Source organism: Lathyrus oleraceus, unplaced genomic scaffold (assembly GCF_024323335.1).
Source record: "Lathyrus oleraceus cultivar Zhongwan6 unplaced genomic scaffold, CAAS_Psat_ZW6_1.0 chrUn0631, whole genome shotgun sequence".
NCBI lineage: Eukaryota > Viridiplantae > Streptophyta > Magnoliopsida > Fabales > Fabaceae > Lathyrus > Lathyrus oleraceus.
In genome coordinates, this window is record NW_026113022.1 from 1 (window position 1) to 27,878 (window position 27,878).

General features: G+C 27.6%; 10 non-coding genes across 10 annotated transcripts; all 10 read left to right on the plus strand.

Moving 5' to 3' along the window:
* Window positions 1–1,372: 1,372 nt before the first annotated feature.
* On the plus strand, window positions 1,373–1,444 carry TRNAM-CAU (transfer RNA methionine (anticodon CAU)). Its single transcript has one exon. It is a non-coding gene; the product is annotated as a tRNA-Met (tRNA).
* Window positions 1,445–5,865: 4,421 nt separating this feature from the next.
* On the plus strand, window positions 5,866–5,937 carry TRNAM-CAU (transfer RNA methionine (anticodon CAU)). Its single transcript has one exon. It is a non-coding gene; the product is annotated as a tRNA-Met (tRNA).
* Window positions 5,938–8,113: 2,176 nt separating this feature from the next.
* On the plus strand, window positions 8,114–8,185 carry TRNAM-CAU (transfer RNA methionine (anticodon CAU)). Its single transcript has one exon. It is a non-coding gene; the product is annotated as a tRNA-Met (tRNA).
* A 2,177-nt stretch (window positions 8,186–10,362) lies between these two features.
* TRNAM-CAU (transfer RNA methionine (anticodon CAU)) lies at window positions 10,363–10,434 on the plus strand. Its single transcript has one exon. It is a non-coding gene; the product is annotated as a tRNA-Met (tRNA).
* Window positions 10,435–12,611: 2,177 nt separating this feature from the next.
* TRNAM-CAU (transfer RNA methionine (anticodon CAU)) lies at window positions 12,612–12,683 on the plus strand. The gene has a single exon. It is a non-coding gene; the product is annotated as a tRNA-Met (tRNA).
* A 2,177-nt stretch (window positions 12,684–14,860) lies between these two features.
* On the plus strand, window positions 14,861–14,932 carry TRNAM-CAU (transfer RNA methionine (anticodon CAU)). Its single transcript has one exon. It is a non-coding gene; the product is annotated as a tRNA-Met (tRNA).
* A 2,177-nt stretch (window positions 14,933–17,109) lies between these two features.
* TRNAM-CAU (transfer RNA methionine (anticodon CAU)) lies at window positions 17,110–17,181 on the plus strand. The gene has a single exon. It is a non-coding gene; the product is annotated as a tRNA-Met (tRNA).
* A 2,177-nt stretch (window positions 17,182–19,358) lies between these two features.
* Window positions 19,359–19,430, plus strand: TRNAM-CAU (transfer RNA methionine (anticodon CAU)). The gene has a single exon. It is a non-coding gene; the product is annotated as a tRNA-Met (tRNA).
* Window positions 19,431–21,607: 2,177 nt separating this feature from the next.
* Window positions 21,608–21,679, plus strand: TRNAM-CAU (transfer RNA methionine (anticodon CAU)). Its single transcript has one exon. It is a non-coding gene; the product is annotated as a tRNA-Met (tRNA).
* A 2,176-nt stretch (window positions 21,680–23,855) lies between these two features.
* Window positions 23,856–23,927, plus strand: TRNAM-CAU (transfer RNA methionine (anticodon CAU)). The gene has a single exon. It is a non-coding gene; the product is annotated as a tRNA-Met (tRNA).
* Window positions 23,928–27,878: the final 3,951 nt, after the last annotated feature.

A 27,878-nucleotide genomic window follows, 5' to 3' on the forward strand; every position in this document is an offset into this window, starting at 1 on the left:
TTTTGAGGTTTTTGCTTTGGATCTATCAAATATTCTTCGATGTTATTTTAGACTTGTTTTTGAAATTAGCATTGTATCATGTGAACTTTTTATATTATGACTTAAAAGAATAAATCAAATACTAATATATTACAAACATTAAAATAAAATAACAAGATAAACAAAAAAAATGTAAGGACTGACACCAAGTACTTACATGGATTTAAACAAAATTCTACATAATTGAAATATACAATTACATATATAAGCCAAATGTAAACAATAATTCCATGTTACCACCACAAAACTATGTAATAAGCTTAAATTTAGATTTAATTTTAATTTGAGAGATGCAGATGAAGCGATGCGGGCCCATACCAAAAACCATTTGACATAAACTAGATTTGATAAAATAAATAATTATTTTTTCAAAAAAAAATGTTTCCCAAAAAATAATTTGCCCAAAAATTATAGGTAAATTGTTTCTTCCATGAACCAATTATTAAGTGGACAAGTAATATATTGAAGGTACCAGATTACAAGTGTTGCACTCAGTAGTCTACTCACCACAGATGTCGGAAAGTACCTTTACACCAAGACAATCTCGAATTGCAAGATGACCTACAAAAAATACTAAAATGACGTGTAAATTTAATAAATGAATGAATGATTTATCAACCGTTATGATCAGATACCCTGTGGTTTTCATTGAAAAGTGTACATATTCAAACTCTAGATATTCTTATTAATATCAAACATTTACGCCTTTTCCCGTTCGGGTGTGTGAAGTTACTTGTTCAACAAAATGTTTGTGTGAACTAAAATGTTTATGTGCGACTTGTGTGTTAGTTCATCATAATGAACATACGTGTCAGGTTAGAATGCTAACCAAATGTTTCTAGTTAATTTATGATGTCATTTGCAACAAATTGAACCGAACTCTAGTTGTGAATGTGAAATATCTATTTTATGCATTAATATGCCCGTACTTGATGTCTAATTTTTCTTACGGATATGTGTTTAAGTTATAATGAGTTTCTAGAAATTAAACGTACACATTATTAATATGTTGATACATGAGATATGCCTATCTATGTCATTATAAAAATTCTAAAATACTAGCGATGGTCTGTTATACATGTGTGTTTTATTTTTATATTCTTTACCACTCACTCTTCGTTGTTTATAGGTGTGTTTGTGAAATAGATTTTTTTAAGTTGTTGTTGGTTATTCTAGCATTGGTATGATGTGTAGCAAGCATAAAGGTGAAAATAGGATAAATGGTTTATTGCTCGTTGTTATTTGGACATGAACTCTTTACCAAATGAATTTATCATTTGATATCACCAATGCATAATATATTTATTATATGAAATTTTTGAATTGAACGTTAATCAGAGTGGCGCAGCGGAAGCGTGGTGGGCCCATAACCCACAGGTCCCTGGATCGAAACCAGGCTCTGATAGAAATTTCAAATATAATTTTGTTTTTATTCAAAAAACATGTTACAAATCAAAATAGTGCATGAATGCAAGACATATTAATTAGAATTGTATATTTATGACTAAATATTGGTAAAAATAAGTAATCGTTAAGGAAATAAGTTATTTGAATAAAAATATAGATATTAATATAATTACTATCTATCACTTCATTTTTTTGTATTTGGAGTCGGTAATAAATAAATGTACGTGTGACTCGCAACTGTATGTGTGACATGTGTTTCCTAATATCATGATGACCATAATATCATGTTATAATACTTCTTAGAGATAACTAGTTTGTTGAACATGTTTCGTGACTTGAAAAAATAGGGATAGATTTCTAATTGTAAAAGTGCATTAAATTTTGTATATGTGCCGTAAACTCGCTAAATATTATCATATGATTGTTTGTTGAAGTGTAATACGTGTTAATGTTTATCTAATTACTTAATGTAGTAACCGTTGTGTATGTTGATACACGACAAGTCTTATATCTTCCAATATGAAAAGCTATGTAAACATGGAAGATGATATTCATATGTTTACTTTAACTTTCAAAATAATTTACCACTCACCCTCAAAATATTTGTTTACATGTCAATGAAATGCGTATTTAGAGTTGTTACTTGGTGATTCGAACACCATTATAAACTTAGGATATAACATAAAATTGAAAATAAATTAAACACTTTGATATTTAATATCATATTTAAAGAAACTATATATTATATTAAAATTTTACAGTTTAAATATATATATTGTCCTAGCAAATATTTTACAATTTGTTTTTAGTCACGGTTATTTTTGAGGTTTTTGCTTTGGATCTATCAAATATTCTTCGATTTTATTTTAGACTTGTTTTTGAAATTAGCATTGTATCATGTGAAATTTTTATATTATTGACTTAAAGAATAAAATCAAATACTAAATATATTACAAACATTAAAATAAAATAACAAGATAAACAAAAAAAATGTAAGGACTGACACCAAGTACTTACATGGATTTAAACAAAATTCTACATAATTGAAATATACAATTACATATATAAGCCAAATGTTAAACAATAATTCCATGTTACCACCACAAAACTATGTAATAAGTTTAAATTTAGATTTAATTTTAATTTGAGAGATGCAGATGAAGCGATGCGGGCCCATACCAAAAAACCTTTGACATAAACTAGATTTGATAAAATAAATAATTTATTTTTCAAAAAAAAATGTTTCCCAAAAAAAATAATTTGCCCAAGAAGATTATAGGTAAATTGTTTCTTCCATGAACCAATTATTAAGTGGACAAGTAATATATTGGAGGTACCAGATTACAAGTGTTGCACTCAGTAGTCTACTCACCACAGATGTCGGAAAGTACCTTTACACCAAGACAATCTCGAATTGCAAGATGACCTACAAAAAATACTAAAATGACGTGTAAATTTAATAAATGAATGAATGATTTATATCAACCGTTATGATCAGATACCCTGTGGTTTTCATTGAAAAGTGTACATATTCAAACTCTAGATATTCTTATTAATATCAAACATTTACGCCTTTTCCCGTTCGGGTGTGTGAAGTTACTTGTTCAACAAAATGTTTGTGTGACTAAAATGTTTATGTGCGACTTGTGTGTTAGTTCATCATAATGAACATACGTGTCAGGTTAGAATGCTAACAGAATGTTTCTAGTTAAATTTATGATGTCATTTGCAACAAATTGAACCGAACTCTAGTTGTGAATGTGAAATATCTATTTATATGCATTAATATGCCCGTACTTGATGTCTAATTTTTCTTACGGATATGTGTTTAAGTTATAATGAGTTTCTAGAAATTAAACGTACACATTATTTAATATGTTGATACATGAGATATGCCTATCTATGTCATTATAAAAAATTCTAAAATACTAGCGATGATCTTGTTATACATGTGTGTTTTATTTTTATATTTCTTTACCACTCACTCTTCGTTGTTTATAGGTGTGTTTGTGAAATAGATTTTTTTAAGTTTGTTGTTGGTTATTCTAGCATTGGTATGATGTGTAGCAAGCATAAAGGTGAAAATAGGATAAATGGTTTATTGCTCGTTGTTATTTGGACATGAACTCTTTACCAAATGAAATTTATCATTTGATATCACCAATGCATAATATATTTATTATATGAAATTTTTGAATTGAGGCCCATAACCCACAGGTCCCTGGATCGAAACCAGGCTCTGATAGAAATTTCAAATATAATTTTGTTTTTATTCAAAAAACATGTTACAAATCAAAATAGTGCATGAAATGCAAGACATAATTAATTAGTAAGGAATAAGTTATTTGAGATTAAAAATATAGATATTAATAAATACTATCTATCACTTCATTTTTTTGTATTTGGAGTCAGTTAATAAATAAAATGTACGTGTGACTCGCAACTGTATGTGTGACATGTGTTTCCTAATATCATGATGACCATAAATATCATGTTATAATACTTCTGAGAGATAACTAGTTTGTTGAACATGTTTCGTGACTTGAAAAAATAGGGATAAATTTCTAATTGTAAAAGTGCATTAAATTTTGTATATGTGTCGTAAACTCGCTAAATATTATCATATGATTGTTTGTTGAAGTGTAATAACGTGTTAATGTTTATCTAATTACTTAATGTAGTAACCGTTGTGTATGTTGATACACGACAAGTCTTATATCTTCCAATATGAAAAGCTATGTAAACATGGAAGATGATATTCATATGTTTACTTTAACTTTCAAAATAATTTACCACTCACCCTCAAAATATTTGTTTACATGTCAATGAAATGCGTATTTAGAGTTGTTACTTGGTGATTCGAACACCATTATAAACTTAGGATATAACATAAAATTGAAAATAAATTAAACACTTTGATATTTAATATCATATTTAAAGAAACTATATATTATATTAAAATTTTACAGTTTAAATATATATATTGTCCTAGCAAATATTTTACAATTTGTTTTTAGTCACGGTTATTTTTGAGGTTTTTGCTTTGGATCTATCAAATATTCTTCGATTTTATTTTAGACTTGTTTTTGAAATTAGCATTGTATCATGTGAAATTTTTATATTATTGACTTAAAAGAATAAAATCAAATACTAAATATATTACAAACATTAAAATAAAATAACAAGATAAACAAAAAAAAATGTAAGGACTGACACCAAGTACTTACATGGATTTAAACAAAAATTCTACATAATTGAAATATACAATTACATATATAAGCCAAATGTTAAACAATAATTCCATGTTACCACCACAAAACTATGTAATAAGTTTAAATTTAGATTTAATTTTAATTTGAGAGATGCAGATGAAGCGATGCGGGCCCATACCAAAAAACCTTTGACATAAACTAGATTTGATAAAATAAATAATTTATTTTTCAAAAAAAAATGTTTCCCAAAAAAAATAATTTGCCCAAGAAGATTATAGGTAAATTGTTTCTTCCATGAACCAATTATTAAGTGGACAAGTAATATATTGGAGGTACCAGATTACAAGTGTTGCACTCAGTAGTCTACTCACCACAGATGTCGGAAAGTACCTTTACACCAAGACAATCTCGAATTGCAAGATGACCTACAAAAAATACTAAAATGACGTGTAAATTTAATAAATGAATGAATGATTTATATCAACCGTTATGATCAGATACCCTGTGGTTTTCATTGAAAAGTGTACATATTCAAACTCTAGATATTCTTATTAATATCAAACATTTACGCCTTTTCCCGTTCGGGTGTGTGAAGTTACTTGTTCAACAAAATGTTTGTGTGACTAAAATGTTTATGTGCGACTTGTGTGTTAGTTCATCATAATGAACATACGTGTCAGGTTAGAATGCTAACAGAATGTTTCTAGTTAAATTTATGATGTCATTTGCAACAAATTGAACCGAACTCTAGTTGTGAATGTGAAATATCTATTTATATGCATTAATATGCCCGTACTTGATGTCTAATTTTTCTTACGGATATGTGTTTAAGTTATAATGAGTTTCTAGAAATTAAACGTACACATTATTTAATATGTTGATACATGAGATATGCCTATCTATGTCATTATAAAAAATTCTAAAAATACTAGCGATGGTCTTGTTATACATGTGTGTTTTATTTTTATATTTCTTTACCACTCACTCTTCGTTGTTTATAGGTGTGTTTGTGAAATAGATTTTTTTAAGTTTGTTGTTGGTTATTCTAGCATTGGTATGATGTGTAGCAAGCATAAAGGTGAAAATAGGATAAATGGTTTATTGCTCGTTGTTATTTGGACATGAACTCTTTACCAAATGAAATTTATCATTTGATATCACCAATGCATAATATATTTATTATATGAAATTTTTGAATTGAACGTTAATCAGAGTGGCGCAGCGGAAGCGTGGTGGGCCCATAACCCACAGGTCCCTGGATCGAAACCAGGCTCTGATAGAAATTTCAAATATAATTTTGTTTTTATTCAAAAAACATGTTACAAATCAAAATAGTGCATGAAATGCAAGACATAATTAATTAGTAAGGAATAAGTTATTTGAGATTAAAAATATAGATATTAATATAATTACTATCTATCACTTCATTTTTTTGTATTTGGAGTCGGTTAATAAATAAAATGTACGTGTGACTCGCAACTGTATGTGTGACATGTGTTTCCTAATATCATGATGACCATAAATATCATGTTATAATACTTCTTAGAGATAACTAGTTTGTTGAACATGTTTCGTGACTTGAAAAAATAGGGATAGATTTCTAATTGTAAAAGTGCATTAAATTTTGTATATGTGCCGTAAACTCGCTAAATATTATCATATGATTGTTTGTTGAAGTGTAATAACGTGTTAATGTTTATCTAATTACTTAATGTAGTAACCGTTGTGTATGTTGATACACGACAAGTCTTATATCTTCCAATATGAAAAGCTATGTAAACATGGAAGATGATATTCATATGTTTACTTTAACTTTCAAAATAATTTACCACTCACCCTCAAAAATATTTGTTTACATGTCAATGAAATGCGTATTTAGAGTTGTTACTTGGTGATTCGAACACCATTATAAACTTAGGATATAACATAAAATTGAAAATAAATTAAACACTTTGATATTTAATATCATATTTAAAGAAACTATATATTATATTAAAATTTTACAGTTTAAATATATATATTGTCCTAGCAAATATTTTACAATTTGTTTTTAGTCACGGTTATTTTTGAGGTTTTTGCTTTGGATCTATCAAATATTCTTCGATTTTATTTTAGACTTGTTTTTGAAATTAGCATTGTATCATGTGAAATTTTTATATTATTGACTTAAAAGAATAAAATCAAATACTAAATATATTACAAACATTAAAATAAAATAACAAGATAAACAAAAAAAAATGTAAGGACTGACACCAAGTACTTACATGGATTTAAACAAAAATTCTACATAATTGAAATATACAATTACATATATAAGCCAAATGTTAAACAATAATTCCATGTTACCACCACAAAACTATGTAATAAGTTTAAATTTAGATTTAATTTTAATTTGAGAGATGCAGATGAAGCGATGCGGGCCCATACCAAAAAACCTTTGACATAAACTAGATTTGATAAAATAAATAATTTATTTTTCAAAAAAAAATGTTTCCCAAAAAAATAATTTGCCCAAGAAGATTATAGGTAAATTGTTTCTTCCATGAACCAATTATTAAGTGGACAAGTAATATATTGGAGGTACCAGATTACAAGTGTTGCACTCAGTAGTCTACTCACCACAGATGTCGGAAAGTACCTTTACACCAAGACAATCTCGAATTGCAAGATGACCTACAAAAAATACTAAAATGACGTGTAAATTTAATAAATGAATGAATGATTTATATCAACCGTTATGATCAGATACCCTGTGGTTTTCATTGAAAAGTGTACATATTCAAACTCTAGATATTCTTATTAATATCAAACATTTACGCCTTTTCCCGTTCGGGTGTGTGAAGTTACTTGTTCAACAAAATGTTTGTGTGACTAAAATGTTTATGTGCGACTTGTGTGTTAGTTCATCATAATGAACATACGTGTCAGGTTAGAATGCTAACAGAATGTTTCTAGTTAAATTTATGATGTCATTTGCAACAAATTGAACCGAACTCTAGTTGTGAATGTGAAATATCTATTTATATGCATTAATATGCCCGTACTTGATGTCTAATTTTTCTTACGGATATGTGTTTAAGTTATAATGAGTTTCTAGAAATTAAACGTACACATTATTTAATATGTTGATACATGAGATATGCCTATCTATGTCATTATAAAAAATTCTAAAAATACTAGCGATGATCTTGTTATACATGTGTGTTTTATTTTTATATTTCTTTACCACTCACTCTTCGTTGTTTATAGGTGTGTTTGTGAAATAGATTTTTTTAAGTTTGTTGTTGGTTATTCTAGCATTGGTATGATGTGTAGCAAGCATAAAGGTGAAAATAGGATAAATGGTTTATTGCTCGTTGTTATTTGGACATGAACTCTTTACCAAATGAAATTTATCATTTGATATCACCAATGCATAATATATTTATTATATGAAATTTTTGAATTGAACGTTAATCAGAGTGGCGCAGCGGAAGCGTGGTGGGCCCATAACCCACAGGTCCCTGGATCGAAACCAGGCTCTGATAGAAATTTCAAATATAATTTTGTTTTTATTCAAAAAACATGTTACAAATCAAAATAGTGCATGAAATGCAAGACATAATTAATTAGTAAGGAATAAGTTATTTGAGATTAAAAATATAGATATTAATATAATTACTATCTATCACTTCATTTTTTTGTATTTGGAGTCAGTTAATAAATAAAATGTACGTGTGACTCGCAACTGTATGTGTGACATGTGTTTCCTAATATCATGATGACCATAAATATCATGTTATAATACTTCTGAGAGATAACTAGTTTGTTGAACATGTTTCGTGACTTGAAAAAATAGGGATAGATTTCTAATTGTAAAAGTGCATTAAATTTTGTATATGTGCCGTAAACTCGCTAAATATTATCATATGATTGTTTGTTGAAGTGTAATAACGTGTTAATGTTTATCTAATTACTTAATGTAGTAACCGTTGTGTATGTTGATACACGACAAGTCTTATATCTTCCAATATGAAAAGCTATGTAAACATGGAAGATGATATTCATATGTTTACTTTAACTTTCAAAATAATTTACCACTCACCCTCAAAAATATTTGTTTACATGTCAATGAAATGCGTATTTAGAGTTGTTACTTGGTGATTCGAACACCATTATAAACTTAGGATATAACATAAAATTGAAAATAAATTAAACACTTTGATATTTAATATCATATTTAAAGAAACTATATATTATATTAAAATTTTACAGTTTAAATATATATATTGTCCTAGCAAATATTTTACAATTTGTTTTTAGTCACGGTTATTTTTGAGGTTTTTGCTTTGGATCTATCAAATATTCTTCGATTTTATTTTAGACTTGTTTTTGAAATTAGCATTGTATCATGTGAAATTTTTATATTATTGACTTAAAAGAATAAAATCAAATACTAAATATATTACAAACATTAAAATAAAATAACAAGATAAACAAAAAAAAATGTAAGGACTGACACCAAGTACTTACATGGATTTAAACAAAAATTCTACATAATTGAAATATACAATTACATATATAAGCCAAATGTTAAACAATAATTCCATGTTACCACCACAAAACTATGTAATAAGTTTAAATTTAGATTTAATTTTAATTTGAGAGATGCAGATGAAGCGATGCGGGCCCATACCAAAAAACCTTTGACATAAACTAGATTTGATAAAATAAATAATTTATTTTTCAAAAAAAAATGTTTCCCAAAAAAAATAATTTGCCCAAGAAGATTATAGGTAAATTGTTTCTTCCATGAACCAATTATTAAGTGGACAAGTAATATATTGGAGGTACCAGATTACAAGTGTTGCACTCAGTAGTCTACTCACCACAGATGTCGGAAAGTACCTTTACACCAAGACAATCTCGAATTGCAAGATGACCTACAAAAAATACTAAAATGACGTGTAAATTTAATAAATGAATGAATGATTTATATCAACCGTTATGATCAGATACCCTGTGGTTTTCATTGAAAAGTGTACATATTCAAACTCTAGATATTCTTATTAATATCAAACATTTACGCCTTTTCCCGTTCGGGTGTGTGAAGTTACTTGTTCAACAAAATGTTTGTGTGACTAAAATGTTTATGTGCGACTTGTGTGTTAGTTCATCATAATGAACATACGTGTCAGGTTAGAATGCTAACAGAATGTTTCTAGTTAAATTTATGATGTCATTTGCAACAAATTGAACCGAACTCTAGTTGTGAATGTGAAATATCTATTTATATGCATTAATATGCCCGTACTTGATGTCTAATTTTTCTTACGGATATGTGTTTAAGTTATAATGAGTTTCTAGAAATTAAACGTACACATTATTTAATATGTTGATACATGAGATATGCCTATCTATGTCATTATAAAAAATTCTAAAAATACTAGCGATGGTCTTGTTATACATGTGTGTTTTATTTTTATATTTCTTTACCACTCACTCTTCGTTGTTTATAGGTGTGTTTGTGAAATAGATTTTTTTAAGTTTGTTGTTGGTTATTCTAGCATTGGTATGATGTGTAGCAAGCATAAAGGTGAAAATAGGATAAATGGTTTATTGCTCGTTGTTATTTGGACATGAACTCTTTACCAAATGAAATTTATCATTTGATATCACCAATGCATAATATATTTATTATATGAAATTTTTGAATTGAACGTTAATCAGAGTGGCGCAGCGGAAGCGTGGTGGGCCCATAACCCACAGGTCCCTGGATCGAAACCAGGCTCTGATAGAAATTTCAAATATAATTTTGTTTTTATTCAAAAAACATGTTACAAATCAAAATAGTGCATGAAATGCAAGACATAATTAATTAGTAAGGAATAAGTTATTTGAGATTAAAAATATAGATATTAATATAATTACTATCTATCACTTCATTTTTTTGTATTTGGAGTCGGTTAATAAATAAAATGTACGTGTGACTCGCAACTGTATGTGTGACATGTGTTTCCTAATATCATGATGACCATAAATATCATGTTATAATACTTCTTAGAGATAACTAGTTTGTTGAACATGTTTCGTGACTTGAAAAAATAGGGATAGATTTCTAATTGTAAAAGTGCATTAAATTTTGTATATGTGCCGTAAACTCGCTAAATATTATCATATGATTGTTTGTTGAAGTGTAATAACGTGTTAATGTTTATCTAATTACTTAATGTAGTAACCGTTGTGTATGTTGATACACGACAAGTCTTATATCTTCCAATATGAAAAGCTATGTAAACATGGAAGATGATATTCATATGTTTACTTTAACTTTCAAAATAATTTACCACTCACCCTCAAAAATATTTGTTTACATGTCAATGAAATGCGTATTTAGAGTTGTTACTTGGTGATTCGAACACCATTATAAACTTAGGATATAACATAAAATTGAAAATAAATTAAACACTTTGATATTTAATATCATATTTAAAGAAACTATATATTATATTAAAATTTTACAGTTTAAATATATATATTGTCCTAGCAAATATTTTACAATTTGTTTTTAGTCACGGTTATTTTTGAGGTTTTTGCTTTGGATCTATCAAATATTCTTCGATTTTATTTTAGACTTGTTTTTGAAATTAGCATTGTATCATGTGAAATTTTTATATTATTGACTTAAAAGAATAAAATCAAATACTAAATATATTACAAACATTAAAATAAAATAACAAGATAAACAAAAAAAAATGTAAGGACTGACACCAAGTACTTACATGGATTTAAACAAAAATTCTACATAATTGAAATATACAATTACATATATAAGCCAAATGTTAAACAATAATTCCATGTTACCACCACAAAACTATGTAATAAGTTTAAATTTAGATTTAATTTTAATTTGAGAGATGCAGATGAAGCGATGCGGGCCCATACCAAAAAACCTTTGACATAAACTAGATTTGATAAAATAAATAATTTATTTTTCAAAAAAAAATGTTTCCCAAAAAAAATAATTTGCCCAAGAAGATTATAGGTAAATTGTTTCTTCCATGAACCAATTATTAAGTGGACAAGTAATATATTGGAGGTACCAGATTACAAGTGTTGCACTCAGTAGTCTACTCACCACAGATGTCGGAAAGTACCTTTACACCAAGACAATCTCGAATTGCAAGATGACCTACAAAAAATACTAAAATGACGTGTAAATTTAATAAATGAATGAATGATTTATATCAACCGTTATGATCAGATACCCTGTGGTTTTCATTGAAAAGTGTACATATTCAAACTCTAGATATTCTTATTAATATCAAACATTTACGCCTTTTCCCGTTCGGGTGTGTGAAGTTACTTGTTCAACAAAATGTTTGTGTGACTAAAATGTTTATGTGCGACTTGTGTGTTAGTTCATCATAATGAACATACGTGTCAGGTTAGAATGCTAACAGAATGTTTCTAGTTAAATTTATGATGTCATTTGCAACAAATTGAACCGAACTCTAGTTGTGAATGTGAAATATCTATTTATATGCATTAATATGCCCGTACTTGATGTCTAATTTTTCTTACGGATATGTGTTTAAGTTATAATGAGTTTCTAGAAATTAAACGTACACATTATTTAATATGTTGATACATGAGATATGCCTATCTATGTCATTATAAAAAATTCTAAAAATACTAGCGATGGTCTTGTTATACATGTGTGTTTTATTTTTATATTTCTTTACCACTCACTCTTCGTTGTTTATAGGTGTGTTTGTGAAATAGATTTTTTTAAGTTTGTTGTTGGTTATTCTAGCATTGGTATGATGTGTAGCAAGCATAAAGGTGAAAATAGGATAAATGGTTTATTGCTCGTTGTTATTTGGACATGAACTCTTTACCAAATGAAATTTATCATTTGATATCACCAATGCATAATATATTTATTATATGAAATTTTTGAATTGAACGTTAATCAGAGTGGCGCAGCGGAAGCGTGGTGGGCCCATAACCCACAGGTCCCTGGATCGAAACCAGGCTCTGATAGAAATTTCAAATATAATTTTGTTTTTATTCAAAAAACATGTTACAAATCAAAATAGTGCATGAAATGCAAGACATAATTAATTAGTAAGGAATAAGTTATTTGAGATTAAAAATATAGATATTAATATAATTACTATCTATCACTTCATTTTTTTGTATTTGGAGTCGGTTAATAAATAAAATGTACGTGTGACTCGCAACTGTATGTGTGACATGTGTTTCCTAATATCATGATGACCATAAATATCATGTTATAATACTTCTTAGAGATAACTAGTTTGTTGAACATGTTTCGTGACTTGAAAAAATAGGGATAGATTTCTAATTGTAAAAGTGCATTAAATTTTGTATATGTGCCGTAAACTCGCTAAATATTATCATATGATTGTTTGTTGAAGTGTAATAACGTGTTAATGTTTATCTAATTACTTAATGTAGTAACCGTTGTGTATGTTGATACACGACAAGTCTTATATCTTCCAATATGAAAAGCTATGTAAACATGGAAGATGATATTCATATGTTTACTTTAACTTTCAAAATAATTTACCACTCACCCTCAAAAATATTTGTTTACATGTCAATGAAATGCGTATTTAGAGTTGTTACTTGGTGATTCGAACACCATTATAAACTTAGGATATAACATAAAATTGAAAATAAATTAAACACTTTGATATTTAATATCATATTTAAAGAAACTATATATTATATTAAAATTTTACAGTTTAAATATATATATTGTCCTAGCAAATATTTTACAATTTGTTTTTAGTCACGGTTATTTTTGAGGTTTTTGCTTTGGATCTATCAAATATTCTTCGATTTTATTTTAGACTTGTTTTTGAAATTAGCATTGTATCATGTGAAATTTTTATATTATTGACTTAAAAGAATAAAATCAAATACTAAATATATTACAAACATTAAAATAAAATAACAAGATAAACAAAAAAAAATGTAAGGACTGACACCAAGTACTTACATGGATTTAAACAAAAATTCTACATAATTGAAATATACAATTACATATATAAGCCAAATGTTAAACAATAATTCCATGTTACCACCACAAAACTATGTAATAAGTTTAAATTTAGATTTAATTTTAATTTGAGAGATGCAGATGAAGCGATGCGGGCCCATACCAAAAAACCTTTGACATAAACTAGATTTGATAAAATAAATAATTTATTTTTCAAAAAAAAATGTTTCCCAAAAAAAATAATTTGCCCAAGAAGATTATAGGTAAATTGTTTCTTCCATGAACCAATTATTAAGTGGACAAGTAATATATTGGAGGTACCAGATTACAAGTGTTGCACTCAGTAGTCTACTCACCACAGATGTCGGAAAGTACCTTTACACCAAGACAATCTCGAATTGCAAGATGACCTACAAAAAATACTAAAATGACGTGTAAATTTAATAAATGAATGAATGATTTATATCAACCGTTATGATCAGATACCCTGTGGTTTTCATTGAAAAGTGTACATATTCAAACTCTAGATATTCTTATTAATATCAAACATTTACGCCTTTTCCCGTTCGGGTGTGTGAAGTTACTTGTTCAACAAAATGTTTGTGTGACTAAAATGTTTATGTGCGACTTGTGTGTTAGTTCATCATAATGAACATACGTGTCAGGTTAGAATGCTAACAGAATGTTTCTAGTTAAATTTATGATGTCATTTGCAACAAATTGAACCGAACTCTAGTTGTGAATGTGAAATATCTATTTATATGCATTAATATGCCCGTACTTGATGTCTAATTTTTCTTACGGATATGTGTTTAAGTTATAATGAGTTTCTAGAAATTAAACGTACACATTATTTAATATGTTGATACATGAGATATGCCTATCTATGTCATTATAAAAAATTCTAAAAATACTAGCGATGGTCTTGTTATACATGTGTGTTTTATTTTTATATTTCTTTACCACTCACTCTTCGTTGTTTATAGGTGTGTTTGTGAAATAGATTTTTTTAAGTTTGTTGTTGGTTATTCTAGCATTGGTATGATGTGTAGCAAGCATAAAGGTGAAAATAGGATAAATGGTTTATTGCTCGTTGTTATTTGGACATGAACTCTTTACCAAATGAAATTTATCATTTGATATCACCAATGCATAATATATTTATTATATGAAATTTTTGAATTGAACGTTAATCAGAGTGGCGCAGCGGAAGCGTGGTGGGCCCATAACCCACAGGTCCCTGGATCGAAACCAGGCTCTGATAGAAATTTCAAATATAATTTTGTTTTTATTCAAAAAACATGTTACAAATCAAAATAGTGCATGAAATGCAAGACATAATTAATTAGTAAGGAATAAGTTATTTGAGATTAAAAATATAGATATTAATATAATTACTATCTATCACTTCATTTTTTTGTATTTGGAGTCGGTTAATAAATAAAATGTACGTGTGACTCGCAACTGTATGTGTGACATGTGTTTCCTAATATCATGATGACCATAAATATCATGTTATAATACTTCTTAGAGATAACTAGTTTGTTGAACATGTTTCGTGACTTGAAAAAATAGGGATAGATTTCTAATTGTAAAAGTGCATTAAATTTTGTATATGTGCCGTAAACTCGCTAAATATTATCATATGATTGTTTGTTGAAGTGTAATAACGTGTTAATGTTTATCTAATTACTTAATGTAGTAACCGTTGTGTATGTTGATACACGACAAGTCTTATATCTTCCAATATGAAAAGCTATGTAAACATGGAAGATGATATTCATATGTTTACTTTAACTTTCAAAATAATTTACCACTCACCCTCAAAAATATTTGTTTACATGTCAATGAAATGCGTATTTAGAGTTGTTACTTGGTGATTCGAACACCATTATAAACTTAGGATATAACATAAAATTGAAAATAAATTAAACACTTTGATATTTAATATCATATTTAAAGAAACTATATATTATATTAAAATTTTACAGTTTAAATATATATATTGTCCTAGCAAATATTTTACAATTTGTTTTTAGTCACGGTTATTTTTGAGGTTTTTGCTTTGGATCTATCAAATATTCTTCGATTTTATTTTAGACTTGTTTTTGAAATTAGCATTGTATCATGTGAAATTTTTATATTATTGACTTAAAAGAATAAAATCAAATACTAAATATATTACAAACATTAAAATAAAATAACAAGATAAACAAAAAAAAATGTAAGGACTGACACCAAGTACTTACATGGATTTAAACAAAAATTCTACATAATTGAAATATACAATTACATATATAAGCCAAATGTTAAACAATAATTCCATGTTACCACCACAAAACTATGTAATAAGTTTAAATTTAGATTTAATTTTAATTTGAGAGATGCAGATGAAGCGATGCGGGCCCATACCAAAAAACCTTTGACATAAACTAGATTTGATAAAATAAATAATTTATTTTTCAAAAAAAAATGTTTCCCAAAAAAAATAATTTGCCCAAGAAGATTATAGGTAAATTGTTTCTTCCATGAACCAATTATTAAGTGGACAAGTAATATATTGGAGGTACCAGATTACAAGTGTTGCACTCAGTAGTCTACTCACCACAGATGTCGGAAAGTACCTTTACACCAAGACAATCTCGAATTGCAAGATGACCTACAAAAAATACTAAAATGACGTGTAAATTTAATAAATGAATGAATGATTTATATCAACCGTTATGATCAGATACCCTGTGGTTTTCATTGAAAAGTGTACATATTCAAACTCTAGATATTCTTATTAATATCAAACATTTACGCCTTTTCCCGTTCGGGTGTGTGAAGTTACTTGTTCAACAAAATGTTTGTGTGACTAAAATGTTTATGTGCGACTTGTGTGTTAGTTCATCATAATGAACATACGTGTCAGGTTAGAATGCTAACAGAATGTTTCTAGTTAAATTTATGATGTCATTTGCAACAAATTGAACCGAACTCTAGTTGTGAATGTGAAATATCTATTTATATGCATTAATATGCCCGTACTTGATGTCTAATTTTTCTTACGGATATGTGTTTAAGTTATAATGAGTTTCTAGAAATTAAACGTACACATTATTTAATATGTTGATACATGAGATATGCCTATCTATGTCATTATAAAAAATTCTAAAAATACTAGCGATGGTCTTGTTATACATGTGTGTTTTATTTTTATATTTCTTTACCACTCACTCTTCGTTGTTTATAGGTGTGTTTGTGAAATAGATTTTTTTAAGTTTGTTGTTGGTTATTCTAGCATTGGTATGATGTGTAGCAAGCATAAAGGTGAAAATAGGATAAATGGTTTATTGCTCGTTGTTATTTGGACATGAACTCTTTACCAAATGAAATTTATCATTTGATATCACCAATGCATAATATATTTATTATATGAAATTTTTGAATTGAACGTTAATCAGAGTGGCGCAGCGGAAGCGTGGTGGGCCCATAACCCACAGGTCCCTGGATCGAAACCAGGCTCTGATAGAAATTTCAAATATAATTTTGTTTTTATTCAAAAAACATGTTACAAATCAAAATAGTGCATGAAATGCAAGACATAATTAATTAGTAAGGAATAAGTTATTTGAGATTAAAAATATAGATATTAATATAATTACTATCTATCACTTCATTTTTTTGTATTTGGAGTCGGTTAATAAATAAAATGTACGTGTGACTCGCAACTGTATGTGTGACATGTGTTTCCTAATATCATGATGACCATAAATATCATGTTATAATACTTCTTAGAGATAACTAGTTTGTTGAACATGTTTCGTGACTTGAAAAAATAGGGATAGATTTCTAATTGTAAAAGTGCATTAAATTTTGTATATGTGCCGTAAACTCGCTAAATATTATCATATGATTGTTTGTTGAAGTGTAATAACGTGTTAATGTTTATCTAATTACTTAATGTAGTAACCGTTGTGTATGTTGATACACGACAAGTCTTATATCTTCCAATATGAAAAGCTATGTAAACATGGAAGATGATATTCATATGTTTACTTTAACTTTCAAAATAATTTACCACTCACCCTCAAAAATATTTGTTTACATGTCAATGAAATGCGTATTTAGAGTTGTTACTTGGTGATTCGAACACCATTATAAACTTAGGATATAACATAAAATTGAAAATAAATTAAACACTTTGATATTTAATATCATATTTAAAGAAACTATATATTATATTAAAATTTTACAGTTTAAATATATATATTGTCCTAGCAAATATTTTACAATTTGTTTTTAGTCACGGTTATTTTTGAGGTTTTTGCTTTGGATCTATCAAATATTCTTCGATTTTATTTTAGACTTGTTTTTGAAATTAGCATTGTATCATGTGAAATTTTTATATTATTGACTTAAAAGAATAAAATCAAATACTAAATATATTACAAACATTAAAATAAAATAACAAGATAAACAAAAAAAAATGTAAGGACTGACACCAAGTACTTACATGGATTTAAACAAAAATTCTACATAATTGAAATATACAATTACATATATAAGCCAAATGTTAAACAATAATTCCATGTTACCACCACAAAACTATGTAATAAGTTTAAATTTAGATTTAATTTTAATTTGAGAGATGCAGATGAAGCGATGCGGGCCCATACCAAAAAACCTTTGACATAAACTAGATTTGATAAAATAAATAATTTATTTTTCAAAAAAAAATGTTTCCCAAAAAAAATAATTTGCCCAAGAAGATTATAGGTAAATTGTTTCTTCCATGAACCAATTATTAAGTGGACAAGTAATATATTGGAGGTACCAGATTACAAGTGTTGCACTCAGTAGTCTACTCACCACAGATGTCGGAAAGTACCTTTACACCAAGACAATCTCGAATTGCAAGATGACCTACAAAAAATACTAAAATGACGTGTAAATTTAATAAATGAATGAATGATTTATATCAACCGTTATGATCAGATACCCTGTGGTTTTCATTGAAAAGTGTACATATTCAAACTCTAGATATTCTTATTAATATCAAACATTTACGCCTTTTCCCGTTCGGGTGTGTGAAGTTACTTGTTCAACAAAATGTTTGTGTGACTAAAATGTTTATGTGCGACTTGTGTGTTAGTTCATCATAATGAACATACGTGTCAGGTTAGAATGCTAACAGAATGTTTCTAGTTAAATTTATGATGTCATTTGCAACAAATTGAACCGAACTCTAGTTGTGAATGTGAAATATCTATTTATATGCATTAATATGCCCGTACTTGATGTCTAATTTTTCTTACGGATATGTGTTTAAGTTATAATGAGTTTCTAGAAATTAAACGTACACATTATTTAATATGTTGATACATGAGATATGCCTATCTATGTCATTATAAAAAATTCTAAAAATACTAGCGATGATCTTGTTATACATGTGTGTTTTATTTTTATATTTCTTTACCACTCACTCTTCGTTGTTTATAGGTGTGTTTGTGAAATAGATTTTTTTAAGTTTGTTGTTGGTTATTCTAGCATTGGTATGATGTGTAGCAAGCATAAAGGTGAAAATAGGATAAATGGTTTATTGCTCGTTGTTATTTGGACATGAACTCTTTACCAAATGAAATTTATCATTTGATATCACCAATGCATAATATATTTATTATATGAAATTTTTGAATTGAACGTTAATCAGAGTGGCGCAGCGGAAGCGTGGTGGGCCCATAACCCACAGGTCCCTGGATCGAAACCAGGCTCTGATAGAAATTTCAAATATAATTTTGTTTTTATTCAAAAAACATGTTACAAATCAAAATAGTGCATGAAATGCAAGACATAATTAATTAGTAAGGAATAAGTTATTTGAGATTAAAAATATAGATATTAATATAATTACTATCTATCACTTCATTTTTTTGTATTTGGAGTCGGTTAATAAATAAAATGTACGTGTGACTCGCAACTGTATGTGTGACATGTGTTTCCTAATATCATGATGACCATAAATATCATGTTATAATACTTCTTAGAGATAACTAGTTTGTTGAACATGTTTCGTGACTTGAAAAAATAGGGATAGATTTCTAATTGTAAAAGTGCATTAAATTTTGTATATGTGCCGTAAACTCGCTAAATATTATCATATGATTGTTTGTTGAAGTGTAATAACGTGTTAATGTTTATCTAATTACTTAATGTAGTAACCGTTGTGTATGTTGATACACGACAAGTCTTATATCTTCCAATATGAAAAGCTATGTAAACATGGAAGATGATATTCATATGTTTACTTTAACTTTCAAAATAATTTACCACTCACCCTCAAAAATATTTGTTTACATGTCAATGAAATGCGTATTTAGAGTTGTTACTTGGTGATTCGAACACCATTATAAACTTAGGATATAACATAAAATTGAAAATAAATTAAACACTTTGATATTTAATATCATATTTAAAGAAACTATATATTATATTAAAATTTTACAGTTTAAATATATATATTGTCCTAGCAAATATTTTACAATTTGTTTTTAGTCACGGTTATTTTTGAGGTTTTTGCTTTGGATCTATCAAATATTCTTCGATTTTATTTTAGACTTGTTTTTGAAATTAGCATTGTATCATGTGAAATTTTTATATTATTGACTTAAAAGAATAAAATCAAATACTAAATATATTACAAACATTAAAATAAAATAACAAGATAAACAAAAAAAAATGTAAGGACTGACACCAAGTACTTACATGGATTTAAACAAAAATTCTACATAATTGAAATATACAATTACATATATAAGCCAAATGTTAAACAATAATTCCATGTTACCACCACAAAACTATGTAATAAGTTTAAATTTAGATTTAATTTTAATTTGAGAGATGCAGATGAAGCGATGCGGGCCCATACCAAAAAACCTTTGACATAAACTAGATTTGATAAAATAAATAATTTATTTTTCAAAAAAAAATGTTTCCCAAAAAAAATAATTTGCCCAAGAAGATTATAGGTAAATTGTTTCTTCCATGAACCAATTATTAAGTGGACAAGTAATATATTGGAGGTACCAGATTACAAGTGTTGCACTCAGTAGTCTACTCACCACAGATGTCGGAAAGTACCTTTACACCAAGACAATCTCGAATTGCAAGATGACCTACAAAAAATACTAAAATGACGTGTAAATTTAATAAATGAATGAATGATTTATATCAACCGTTATGATCAGATACCCTGTGGTTTTCATTGAAAAGTGTACATATTCAAACTCTAGATATTCTTATTAATATCAAACATTTACGCCTTTTCCCGTTCGGGTGTGTGAAGTTACTTGTTCAACAAAATGTTTGTGTGACTAAAATGTTTATGTGCGACTTGTGTGTTAGTTCATCATAATGAACATACGTGTCAGGTTAGAATGCTAACAGAATGTTTCTAGTTAAATTTATGATGTCATTTGCAACAAATTGAACCGAACTCTAGTTGTGAATGTGAAATATCTATTTATATGCATTAATATGCCCGTACTTGATGTCTAATTTTTCTTACGGATATGTGTTTAAGTTATAATGAGTTTCTAGAAATTAAACGTACACATTATTTAATATGTTGATACATGAGATATGCCTATCTATGTCATTATAAAAAATTCTAAAAATACTAGCGATGGTCTTGTTATACATGTGTGTTTTATTTTTATATTTCTTTACCACTCACTCTTCGTTGTTTATAGGTGTGTTTGTGAAATAGATTTTTTTAAGTTTGTTGTTGGTTATTCTAGCATTGGTATGATGTGTAGCAAGCATAAAGGTGAAAATAGGATAAATGGTTTATTGCTCGTTGTTATTTGGACATGAACTCTTTACCAAATGAAATTTATCATTTGATATCACCAATGCATAATATATTTATTATATGAAATTTTTGAATTGAACGTTAATCAGAGTGGCGCAGCGGAAGCGTGGTGGGCCCATAACCCACAGGTCCCTGGATCGAAACCAGGCTCTGATAGAAATTTCAAATATAATTTTGTTTTTATTCAAAAAACATGTTACAAATCAAAATAGTGCATGAAATGCAAGACATAATTAATTAGTAAGGAATAAGTTATTTGAGATTAAAAATATAGATATTAATATAATTACTATCTATCACTTCATTTTTTTGTATTTGGAGTCAGTTAATAAATAAAATGTACGTGTGACTCGCAACTGTATGTGTGACATGTGTTTCCTAATATCATGATGACCATAAATATCATGTTATAATACTTCTGAGAGATAACTAGTTTGTTGAACATGTTTCGTGACTTGAAAAAATAGGGATAGATTTCTAATTGTAAAAGTGCATTAAATTTTGTATATGTGCCGTAAACTCGCTAAATATTATCATATGATTGTTTGTTGAAGTGTAATAACGTGTTAATGTTTATCTAATTACTTAATGTAGTAACCGTTGTGTATGTTGATACACGACAAGTCTTATATCTTCCAATATGAAAAGCTATGTAAACATGGAAGATGATATTCATATGTTTACTTTAACTTTCAAAATAATTTACCACTCACCCTCAAAAATATTTGTTTACATGTCAATGAAATGCGTATTTAGAGTTGTTACTTGGTGATTCGAACACCATTATAAACTTAGGATATAACATAAAATTGAAAATAAATTAAACACTTTGATATTTAATATCATATTTAAAGAAACTATATATTATATTAAAATTTTACAGTTTAAATATATATATTGTCCTAGCAAATATTTTACAATTTGTTTTTAGTCACGGTTATTTTTGAGGTTTTTGCTTTGGATCTATCAAATATTCTTCGATTTTATTTTAGACTTGTTTTTGAAATTAGCATTGTATCATGTGAAATTTTTATATTATTGACTTAAAAGAATAAAATCAAATACTAAATATATTACAAACATTAAAATAAAATAACAAGATAAACAAAAAAAATGTAAGGACTGACACCAAGTACTTACATGGATTTAAACAAAAATTCTACATAATTGAAATATACAATTACATATATAAGCCAAATGTTAAACAATAATTCCATGTTACCACCACAAAACTATGTAATAAGTTTAAATTTAGATTTAATTTTAATTTGAGAGATGCAGATGAAGCGATGCGGGCCCATACCAAAAAACCTTTGACATAAACTAGATTTGATAAAATAAATAATTTATTTTTCAAAAAAAAATGTTTCCCAAAAAAAATAATTTGCCCAAGAAGATTATAGGTAAATTGTTTCTTCCATGAACCAATTATTAAGTGGACAAGTAATATATTGGAGGTACCAGATTACAAGTGTTGCACTCAGTAGTCTACTCACCACAGATGTCGGAAAGTACCTTTACACCAAGACAATCTCGAATTGCAAGATGACCTACAAAAAATACTAAAATGACGTGTAAATTTAATAAATGAATGAATGATTTATATCAACCGTTATGATCAGATACCCTGTGGTTTTCATTGAAAAGTGTACATATTCAAACTCTAGATATTCTTATTAATATCAAACATTTACGCCTTTTCCCGTTCGGGTGTGTGAAGTTACTTGTTCAACAAAATGTTTGTGTGACTAAAATGTTTATGTGCGACTTGTGTGTTAGTTCATCATAATGAACATACGTGTCAGGTTAGAATGCTAACAGAATGTTTCTAGTTAAATTTATGATGTCATTTGCAACAAATTGAACCGAACTCTAGTTGTGAATGTGAAATATCTATTTATATGCATTAATATGCCCGTACTTGATGTCTAATTTTTCTTACGGATATGTGTTTAAGTTATAATGAGTTTCTAGAAATTAAACGTACACATTATTTAATATGTTGATACATGAGATATGCCTATCTATGTCATTATAAAAAATTCTAAAAATACTAGCGATGATCTTGTTATACATGTGTGTTTTATTTTTATATTTCTTTACCACTCACTCTTCGTTGTTTATAGGTGTGTTTGTGAAATAGATTTTTTTAAGTTTGTTGTTGGTTATTCTAGCATTGGTATGATGTGTAGCAAGCATAAAGGTGAAAATAGGATAAATGGTTTATTGCTCGTTGTTATTTGGACATGAACTCTTTACCAAATGAAATTTATCATTTGATATCACCAATGCATAATATATTTATTATATGAAATTTTTGAATTGAACGTTAATCAGAGTGGCGCAGCGGAAGCGTGGTGGGCCCATAACCCACAGGTCCCTGGATCGAAACCAGGCTCTGATAGAAATTTCAAATATAATTTTGTTTTTATTCAAAAAACATGTTACAAATCAAAATAGTGCATGAAATGCAAGACATAATTAATTAGTAAGGAATAAGTTATTTGAGATTAAAAATATAGATATTAATATAATTACTATCTATCACTTCATTTTTTTGTATTTGGAGTCAGTTAATAAATAAAATGTACGTGTGACTCGCAACTGTATGTGTGACATGTGTTTCCTAATATCATGATGACCATAAATATCATGTTATAATACTTCTGAGAGATAACTAGTTTGTTGAACATGTTTCGTGACTTGAAAAAATAGGGATAGATTTCTAATTGTAAAAGTGCATTAAATTTTGTATATGTGCCGTAAACTCGCTAAATATTATCATATGATTGTTTGTTGAAGTGTAATAACGTGTTAATGTTTATCTAATTACTTAATGTAGTAACCGTTGTGTATGTTGATACACGACAAGTCTTATATCTTCCAATATGAAAAGCTATGTAAACATGGAAGATGATATTCATATGTTTACTTTAACTTTCAAAATAATTTACCACTCACCCTCAAAAATATTTGTTTACATGTCAATGAAATGCGTATTTAGAGTTGTTACTTGGTGATTCGAACACCATTATAAACTTAGGATATAACATAAAATTGAAAATAAATTAAACACTTTGATATTTAATATCATATTTAAAGAAACTATATATTATATTAAAATTTTACAGTTTAAATATATATATTGTCCTAGCAAATATTTTACAATTTGTTTTTAGTCACGGTTATTTTTGAGGTTTTTGCTTTGGATCTATCAAATATTCTTCGATTTTATTTTAGACTTGTTTTTGAAATTAGCATTGTATCATGTGAAATTTTTATATTATTGACTTAAAAGAATAAAATCAAATACTAAATATATTACAAACATTAAAATAAAATAACAAGATAAACAAAAAAAAATGTAAGGACTGACACCAAGTACTTACATGGATTTAAACAAAAATTCTACATAATTGAAATATACAATTACATATATAAGCCAAATGTTAAACAATAATTCCATGTTACCACCACAAAACTATGTAATAAGTTTAAATTTAGATTTAATTTTAATTTGAGAGATGCAGATGAAGCGATGCGGGCCCATACCAAAAAACCTTTGACATAAACTAGATTTGATAAAATAAATAATTTATTTTTCAAAAAAAATGTTTCCCAAAAAAAATAATTTGCCCAAGAAGATTATAGGTAAATTGTTTCTTCCATGAACCAATTATTAAGTGGACAAGTAATATATTGGAGGTACCAGATTACAAGTGTTGCACTCAGTAGTCTACTCACCACAGATGTCGGAAAGTACCTTTACACCAAGACAATCTCGAATTGCAAGATGACCTACAAAAAATACTAAAATGACGTGTAAATTTAATAAATGAATGAATGATTTATATCAACCGTTATGATCAGATACCCTGTGGTTTTCATTGAAAAGTGTACATATTCAAACTCTAGATATTCTTATTAATATCAAACATTTACGCCTTTTCCCGTTCGGGTGTGTGAAGTTACTTGTTCAACAAAATGTTTGTGTGACTAAAATGTTTATGTGCGACTTGTGTGTTAGTTCATCATAATGAACATACGTGTCAGGTTAGAATGCTAACAGAATGTTTCTAGTTAAATTTATGATGTCATTTGCAACAAATTGAACCGAACTCTAGTTGTGAATGTGAAATATCTATTTATATGCATTAATATGCCCGTACTTGATGTCTAATTTTTCTTACGGATATGTGTTTAAGTTATAATGAGTTTCTAGAAATTAAACGTACACATTATTTAATATGTTGATACATGAGATATGCCTATCTATGTCATTATAAAAAATTCTAAAAATACTAGCGATGGTCTTGTTATACATGTGTGTTTTATTTTTATATTTCTTTACCACTCACTCTTCGTTGTTTATAGGTGTGTTTGTGAAATAGATTTTTTTAAGTTTGTTGTTGGTTATTCTAGCATTGGTATGATGTGTAGCAAGCATAAAGGTGAAAATAGGATAAATGGTTTATTGCTCGTTGTTATTTGGACATGAACTCTTTACCAAATGAAATTTATCATTTGATATCACCAATGCATAATATATTTATTATATGAAATTTTTGAATTGAACGTTAATCAGAGTGGCGCAGCGGAAGCGTGGTGGGCCCATAACCCACAGGTCCCTGGATCGAAACCAGGCTATGATGACCATAAATATCATGTTATAATACTTCTTAGAGATAACTAGTTTGTTGAACATGTTTCGTGACTTGAAAAAATAGGGATAGATTTCTAATTGTAAAAGTGCATTAAATTTTGTATATGTGTCGTAAACTCGCTAAATATTATCATATGATTGTTTGTTGAAGTGTAATAACGTGTTAATGTTTATCTAATTACTTAATGTAGTAACCGTTGTGTATGTTGATACACGACAAGTCTTATATCTTCCAATATGAAAAGCTATGTAAACATGGAAGATGATATTCATATGTTTACTTTAACTTTCAAAATAATTTACCACTCACCCTCAAAAATATTTGTTTACATGTCAATGAAATGCGTATTTAGAGTTGTTACTTGGTGATTCGAACACCATTATAAACTTAGGATATAACATAAAATTGAAAATAAATTAAACACTTTGATATTTAATATCATATTTAAAGAAACTATATATTATATTAAAATTTTACAGTTTAAATATATATATTGTCCTAGCAAATATTTTACAATTTGTTTTTAGTCACGGTTATTTTTGAGGTTTTTGCTTTGGATCTATCAAATATTCTTCGATTTTATTTTAGACTTGTTTTTGAAATTAGCATTGTATCATGTGAAATTTTTATATTATTGACTTAAAAGAATAAAATCAAATACTAAATATATTACAAACATTAAAATAAAATAACAAGATAAACAAAAAAAAATGTAAGGACTGACACCAAGTACTTACATGGATTTAAACAAAAATTCTACATAATTGAAATATACAATTACATATATAAGCCAAATGTTAAACAATAATTCCATGTTACCACCACAAAACTATGTAATAAGTTTAAATTTAGATTTAATTTTAATTTGAGAGATGCAGATGAAGCGATGCGGGCCCATACCAAAAACCTTTGACATAAACTAGATTTGATAAAATAAATAATTTATTTTTCAAAAAAAAATGTTTCCCAAAAAAAATAATTTGCCCAAGAAGATTATAGGTAAATTGTTTCTTCCATGAACCAATTATTAAGTGGACAAGTAATATATTGGAGGTACCAGATTACAAGTGTTGCACTCAGTAGTCTACTCACCACAGATGTCGGAAAGTACCTTTACACCAAGACAATCTCGAATTGCAAGATGACCTACAAAAAATACTAAAATGACGTGTAAATTTAATAAATGAATGAATGATTTATATCAACCGTTATGATCAGATACCCTGTGGTTTTCATTGAAAAGTGTACATATTCAAACTCTAGATATTCTTATTAATATCAAACATTTACGCCTTTTCCCGTTCGGGTGTGTGAAGTTACTTGTTCAACAAAATGTTTGTGTGACTAAAATGTTTATGTGCGACTTGTGTGTTAGTTCATCATAATGAACATACGTGTCAGGTTAGAATGCTAACAGAATGTTTCTAGTTAAATTTATGATGTCATTTGCAACAAATTGAACCGAACTCTAGTTGTGAATGTGAAATATCTATTTATATGCATTAATATGCCCGTACTTGATGTCTAATTTTTCTTACGGATATGTGTTTAAGTTATAATGAGTTTCTAGAAATTAAACGTACACATTATTTAATATGTTGATACATGAGATATGCCTATCTATGTCATTATAAAAAATTCTAAAAATACTAGCGATGGTCTTGTTATACATGTGTGTTTTATTTTTATAT